This window comes from Hoplias malabaricus, chromosome 18, assembly GCF_029633855.1.
Source record: "Hoplias malabaricus isolate fHopMal1 chromosome 18, fHopMal1.hap1, whole genome shotgun sequence".
Lineage (NCBI taxonomy): Eukaryota > Metazoa > Chordata > Actinopteri > Characiformes > Erythrinidae > Hoplias > Hoplias malabaricus.
The window spans coordinates 8,533,025-8,540,981 of NC_089817.1; positions in this window are offsets into that span (position 1 = coordinate 8,533,025).

The window sequence follows — 7,957 nt, forward strand, 5'->3', positions numbered from 1 at the left end:
ATGTTCCCTTACTAAAAGTACAGAATAGGTACCCTTGAGGGTACCACCACAGTGAAAGCAAAAAGCACCACCACAGTGGGTGAATAAAGAGAATAAATTAGTGCTTTGTAATGGATTACTTATTTGAGCAGCAGTAAAAAGTTGTTCACAAAAAACTCTCTGAACAAAGTAGAGCATACATTTTGAAAATCTAAAAATGTAATACTCACACCATCCAAAAGTGTGAAGCACATTGTCCTATGCTTTCAGAAGTCCTTGGATTGTGCATTCAGATCAGGCAAGGCCAAGGATCTTCGCTTCTACCCCACACCACCATCGATGTTCTCTCTAAAGTAAAAAAAATGGCAATATTACGTTGATTGAATATGTTAAATTTCAAAGAGGATAATAGTAAAGAATTAGTATGTGCATATTGGCAGATGTGTGTATTGTGTGTGTCTCTGTGTGATATATGTTTGACACACCTGTGTTGTTTGGGGGATAAACTCATCCCCTGTTTCTGCTATTTGGTTATGCAGAGAAGGCATCCGTGCCCCACAAGATTCTGAGTTCTTGTTACCCTTTCTAAAATGACAGAAACACTGTCAAAGGACAAGAGAGCCTTGTTGTCCACCTTTGGGATTCATCTTGGAAGTGGAAAAAAGACACATTGACACATCTAAGGGAAATGGAGAATATCTGATATGTGTCAGGGATTACATTACCTTAATTTCAGTTTCATTGGACTATTCACATTTTTAAGACAAACTAAAGCCATAAAAGGCCACATACCATTGGTAGACACTCTACAGGCTACATTTTAGAGATTTTGAGGTCACCATGGATGTAGAGGTTAAAAGGCTTGTTACACAATGGTTTTGACATTGCAGCAGCTGTGTTCATTTCTCCACAGAATGAAATCTCTAGACAGGGTTCTACCAACAGTTTCAAATACATCCCCAGAATCTGGCATAATACTTATAACATTGTTTATAGCACTGAGAATCCTAAGAAAGTTGACAAACCTGGTATCTAGGCAGGTGCAGCCAGGTAAGTACTGCCATTTCTTAGGATTTTAGGGGCTGGACTGAACTCAAACACTCCAAGTAGAATCAACCAGTCAGATTTACAATTGGAAAATATTGTCTCACTGTAACATTCTGGAAGCCTTAGATACACTGCAGTCCAACCAGGGTTCAGTCAGATGTTAGAAATGGTAAACGGTACTTAAAATATAAATTACTTAAAATATAACTGCAAAACAGTTAGGTACAAGGTAAAATGTTTATTATACAATGTTGCAAGCTTTTAAAAAATACATGAAATGTTTACATATTACAGAATTTACTGTAGCACTGTTAAAATATAACTGCTGACATATTATTGTAAATCCCATAGGTGTGTTTTCATCAGTCACAGAACATGTACTGTACAGTAAATATACAAACAGTCTAAACATGAATTTAAAGGTACAGCAGTGGTTTTAAAGTCCAGTTCCCTAAAGATACATTACATTCTATTCTAAAGAAGGAGATGTGCATATCTATAAGCTTTCATATGTAGAATAAAACAACAAAACATACGTTCTGGAGATGAAATTGGGCGTATGAAATCAATGCAACTTAGAAGTGAATTTTTCTCAAAATGGACAGAAGTTCTGATCAAGTCTTTGTCTTAGTGAGGAAAAAACAAATCTGATGTACATGCGAGTTAAAAATTACCACTTTACCATCTACAGAATCATAAATATTGTAATGTATTAAGCTTATTGTTTTTTTATATGGGCTTCTACTGCTCGTTTTGTAAATTAATATTTGATCAGCAGGTCAGAGGCCTATAGAGCAGATGACATATGAAGATAATAAAGATTCCATGTCAAAGATCAGATGCCATAGCTTTAAAAAGACAGAATTTATAAGTAAAATAGTTTCAATTGAAAGAACTGTGCAATTAGAATTATTTAAATCTAAATACCCTTGAAACAGAGTTAATAGATGATAATTAAAAAAAATACTTGACATATGCAGTCCACACCTTTGTGTTTATTATCAAGCCTCTTTTAAACATGTTTGACCCTTTGTAGTGACAGAATTTGCCACAATTATAAAAAAATACATTATAATTTGCATCGTATTACTGAATCCATATCTAAATAAAAAACTACTCGTGTACTGGGTAACTTGATAGGACATAGAGTATCGGCATAGGATGTTACATTTGTATGATTTCATTCTTTTTCAGTTTTTTTTATCCTTTTGTTACAAAATAGAATGCTAAAGCACCAAGGTCGAGAGCGTGACCCAATCACAAAGCATCACAGTAATAAAACGTTATTTTCTCTTTACTGCAAACCTCTGTTCAGGGCCGCAGTGTGTCAAGGGCCTACCTAGAATCATTGGGCCCAAGACCAGAGGGCATCACACACTCACCCAGTCACTCACACACTCACAAATTCCACACAGACCCACATCCCCAGGATGGCAGTAAGAATATATGTAGCGCCAAGTGCCGCTCACATCATTAGTGTCTATTAACAACATTAAGGTTTAACAATTAAAAAGAATGCCCTGTGAAGGACTGGCGTCCCCTCCAGGGTGTATTCCCGCCTTGCGCCCGATGATTCCAGGTAGGCTCTGGACCCCCCGCGACCCTAAATTGGATAAGCGGTTACAGATAATGGATGGATGGATGGAATTAAAAAGAATTGTTAATTACACCAGGATACACACCAGTAGTGTTAAAAGTATTACAGTTGAAACATACCGAGTTTAGTAAAATACAAACTTGAATAAATGTTACTAGTTACTAACCACGTCTGGAACTGTATATGTCCATGAACGCTCTCTAAGAAAGCTGACTTCCGCCGTTAAATCTTAGTCAGACACGTACAGATCTACACTGACAGTTGACTATGGCTGTGCACTGGACGAAAAACATGGAAAATAAACTGAAAAGGATTTCTTCTGTCTGTGTATAGTCTACAACAGCAAGCTCTGCATGAGAAAATGGCTGAATCGGTTTGCTACTGTCACTCACTGTGAAGCCAAAAACTTCAGCCTGCTGTCTAAGTGTCACAGAGATTTGTTCTGAGTCACACTCAGAGTTTACAGGTTACAGTAGACACCTTTAAAACGCTACATTCAGTGCTTACACATGCTTTCGGATACTGTATTAACTCAAGAATCCCAAATCGATGCACATGCTGTTGCAGCAGTTTTTCTTTGATGGAACTCGTAACGGATGCAGTGACGAATAAATTCTTTTCATGCCATTTTCAAACTAGGTTATGTTTTTGTAGAATTAAATGACCGAAGGGGAGGAGATTGTTTGGAATTTTAATTATAATTAGACATTACTCAAAAAACAATTAGAAACTTATTTGTACACCTATTTAACTGTGGAACCACACTGGGTAAAATTAGCTGAAATAGTAAAGAGCCCATTAATTTTTTTTGGGCCACTCAGTGTATGTTTCAAAGCCGGTGACTAATGCTCAAGTAAGTGTTTTGTAGAGCAGCGTTTTTGCATAAATCACTCTTAATGTCTCTCTTTACATGAGCATAAAGCAATTCAGCACACTGTGTTTTCAATGCCGTTAAATCTGAGTAATATTTTCATCCATAACTAACATCTGTAGAAATAAACAAATGTACACAGTGGAAAGTAAATAACGTAGGCGAGAACAAGCAAACATCAAACACAGGCAGTGAATTCTGACTGGAAAAGCTGAAATGCTCATCTGTCAATACATAATGCTATCACTTGTGCTTAATTAATGAGCAAATGACTGTAATGAAATGAACTGTACTATGAAAAAAATATAATTTCCTCAAAGAGTAGGCACTCGGGTTGATTATCTCATGCAGATTAACAGTGTGTAATTAACGGCCTTATCACCAAGCTTTGAGAACAACTCTAAGAAAGCGCATTAATACATCAAAAATATGACTTGCCATAATAAGGGCACACTATGTCCAAAAATGTGTAGACGCATCTCATATATAAGGTCTTCAGCTACATTACGTTGTAGCAATGATGGATAGAGAAATGGAGCACTGGTGAAACTGCGCAGGACCTTGTTGTCGTCATGCATAACGGACTACGTTGTCTATAGGGGTATGGAGCTCCCCAGTCCTGGGGTGTGGAGCTGTGGAACTGCATTCTGTGGAGTAATATCACTCAATGTAATACATTTGAGATGAGTTGGAGTGGTCTTTGGGATCCAGAATGCATCATCTAACATTAATATTTATGTCACTCAGTGTCATCAAATGCTCACAAAAACATTCCAGCATCAAGCCTGAAGTCTTTCCAGAAGAGTACATGCTGTTACAGCAGAAAACGGGTACAAACTACCTATTGATACTCTTAAAAAATAAATACTGGGCCAGCGTGTGTCCAGAATGCATATGAACTCCATCACATGTTCAGTATCATGTGCAAATAATGCTTTGCAGAATTTAGAAAAACTGAGTAAGTTCCCTTTACACAGAACGCTTTTCCATCATCTTTCTCCTTCCGTTTCTGAGCTTTCCTCTCAAAAGGCTGGAGACATGTTTAGACATGTAAGGGTAGTGAGTCATTGTCAGCTAAAGCCAATGTGTTTTCAAAAGTGTCATTCATGGTCTCTGAATTGGTCCGTTTTCATTGAAAGAAGTGCCTTGACACACTTTTCACAACCAACTTCTATTTAACTGAGAGAATCACAAAGAAAACAACAAAATATAATAAAAATACAAGTCACGGTATTTTGATGATGCCCATTACTGTCACCGTTAACTACCAAACAGGGGCATAGCCAGATATTGATTGTTGTGTGGGCTGTAGTAAAAGGGGTCAAAATTATTTGTCGACCAGGGGGAAGGATTGTGCTTTACGTAGTTCACAAAAAAAGCAACGTCTTTTCTGGCTCATGCCCCACGACCAACTCACAGAAATCTACACAGAACAGTCACTGAGGAGAGTGTGTTGGGGAATTCACTGTGGCTGACTTGATGACCCACCTGTGGCTACACCCCTGCTACAAAGTGTGTCCCACTGAGGTTGAAGATCAGACTGACAGACATGTGATGGACACATTTTTATAGATCTGAACAAACCCATGGCACTGTGGTCAAACCTGGACAGGAATAATTGATGGGTTTGATAGAAAAGAACCCATATTTCTCAAACTAATCTCAAGCTACCAGTAGGCCCCCAGTCTCCCATACTGCACAGTTGCATATTAGACCTATCTAATCTCTAATCTTATGTAGCATGTGGTGAGGTTATGTATCACCAATGCATACCGACCCACGGATTACCTACTCACCTTATCTTTTTCAGGAGGATCCACCAATGAGATGTGAGATACTTACTGGTAAATAATTGGTTGTACGAGGTTGACTGTTGTGTACATTGCAATTTAGTGGTGTGATGTTTAGATCAGGGGCAGGGCTTTAGATTTAAATGTCCCAGGGATTCCCTGGGGTGTTGGCTCTCTTCTCCATGACTCTGGTTGTCAGAGGGGAACACTAGCCCCCTGTAGTGTTTTGGAGTAACAGGGTGGGGGAATTGTAAAGTGGTATGCTTGTTCCAAGCGTGTTGCTTAGGTGTGTAAATATCATAAATACATTTATTTCAGTTTATGTTCTTGTTATTTCAGTCTTTATTTATTTGCTATTCATCATGTAAATAAATCCACCTGTTTGAGCACTCTACTTGTGGGTCTTGTCCCTCGTATGGTCTTTCCACCTCCACAGACCTGGCCTGGAAGCCATACGTAAACTCCAGCGCGGTACTCTACACCCTCAACACCATCAGCCTAAATGTCTTTTGCTTCACAATAGATCACAAGACCATAAACACATGCTATTCTGATCTCCTGCTGGAGTGGGTTCTTCTTGATTGTTTCTTCTTTGTGTTTGCAAAAAGCATTTTACTTGCATTTTAAAAGATGCATATGTGGAGAAACAATAAACTGCTAGATGTGAGAATGAAAGAGTGAATGATTAAATAAGTGAGTGTGTGAGTCACCGTATGAATTCTAAGTCCATGTCCACATGTGGAAGATTGAATAAAGCATGAGGTGTTTGCTGTCGCTGGTGTTGAGAAACACTGGTATTCTCTTATAGCTGCCAGTGGAAAATCAGGAAGCATTATATTTTTATTACTGTATGACTCATGTTCTCCTGTATGTCGCAGATGGTATGTCACACTGTAAGAAACTGACAGCACAAAAAAAAAAAACTATTTGCTCCACCATAATCTAACGACTCATTAATAATATACTTATAACTGTATAGCAGGAAACAACAATGCATTATTTAAAATAATTTTAACAAGCTGTTTAAAATTCAATTAGCCCTTTCAAGTTCTCTGATGGTTCTCTTTCACAACACATTATCTTCACTGAAGCATCCTCATTAGGTTACTTGTATTTATTTGTATAACACAGCACAAACATTGTCCTATTGTACAGGGCCTATCTGCCACGTCTGCTGAAGCATTGTAAGGGTATTTTGAGTCAACGAGTTTTCTGTTGCAACCTTGGGGGAAACTTTAATGGTATTATCTGAGTTAATTGGCCGTATCATTACCATGGGGGCAAACATGGCATCTTTACAGGAAATGGGAAATCTAAAACTTAAAATAATTCAATGCAGTTATTGTAAACACAAGTAAGCTTGGGCCATTTCTATAGATCGGCTCATAGTAGATTGTTTACTCGATATCAATGGGAGTTTCAAAAGTGAAAAAAAAAATGAAACACAAGTCAGACAAAATGAACATGTGTAGTTTTGTTCTGTCAGCAAATATATACTACTGAAATTATAGTATAGAACGCAGAAACACTTTAATGTATGATCTATACAAAGTTGAAGCGACTGGGAACGACAGCAACTCAGCCACAAAGTGGTAGGCCACGTAAATTGACAGTTCAGAGTTCGTGTATGCCGAGGTGCTTGGTCTGCAGAGGTCACCAAATTTCGGATACAGAGACAATCGCTACAGACCTATAAATTTCATTTGGTCTTCTGATTAGTATGTAGAGAGAGCTCCATGGAATGGATTTCCATGGCTGAGTAGCTGCCAAGCCTTACATCACCAAGGGAAACGCAAAGCATCGGATGTAGTGGTGTAAAGCATGCCGCCACTGGAGTCTAGAGCAGTGCAGACATTTTCTGCAGTGTCAAATCACGCTTTTCCTTCTGGCAATCTGATGGATGAGTCTGGGTTTGGTGGTTGTCAGAGGAGCTCTACTTGTCTGACTGCATTGTGCCAAATAAAAAAGTTTAATGGAGGGGTCTTGTTTTTCAGGAGCTGTGCTCAACCCCCTCAGTTGAAGTGAAAGAAACTCTTAATGATTCAGCATACCAAGAGATTTTGGACGATTTCATGCTCCCAACTTTGTGAGAACAGTTTGGGGATGGCCCCTTCCTGTTCCAACATGACTGTGCACCAGTGCACAAAGCAAGGTTTATAAAGACTAGGATAAGTGAGTTTGATGTGGAAGAACTTGATTGACCAGAGTCAGCCTCTGCTCTTACTCCACTATAGAGTAAGATTGACATGTCACTCATGTTCATATGCATGCAAAGCATTATCAATATCATCATCCTCAGCTACTGACTGAAAGCTGTTCATCAATATCATCCACAAGGTCAACCCAGTGTGTACAGATGGGGACATCAGCACGCTTCAATGCCATTTCTTCATTTCTTAATATCACTCATTCCAAGCTTGTTCCTCCAAGAGCAAACATCTCCAGAACCTGTGCACAACATCAGCTGTAGCTGTAATGGGGTGCTGCTGAGTTATGAGAACATATGATTAATTGCATGGGTCTGTTGATGGAGGCCAGGAGGTCAGTAATGGAAAGGAAGTGCAGCACCTTGGTCCTTACACTGACTCTGCTCTGATGTTCATGATATTCATTCTGGGCTGCTATTGTCTCACGTCATTTCATTCATATCACAGTTGCGAATGATCAATCTCA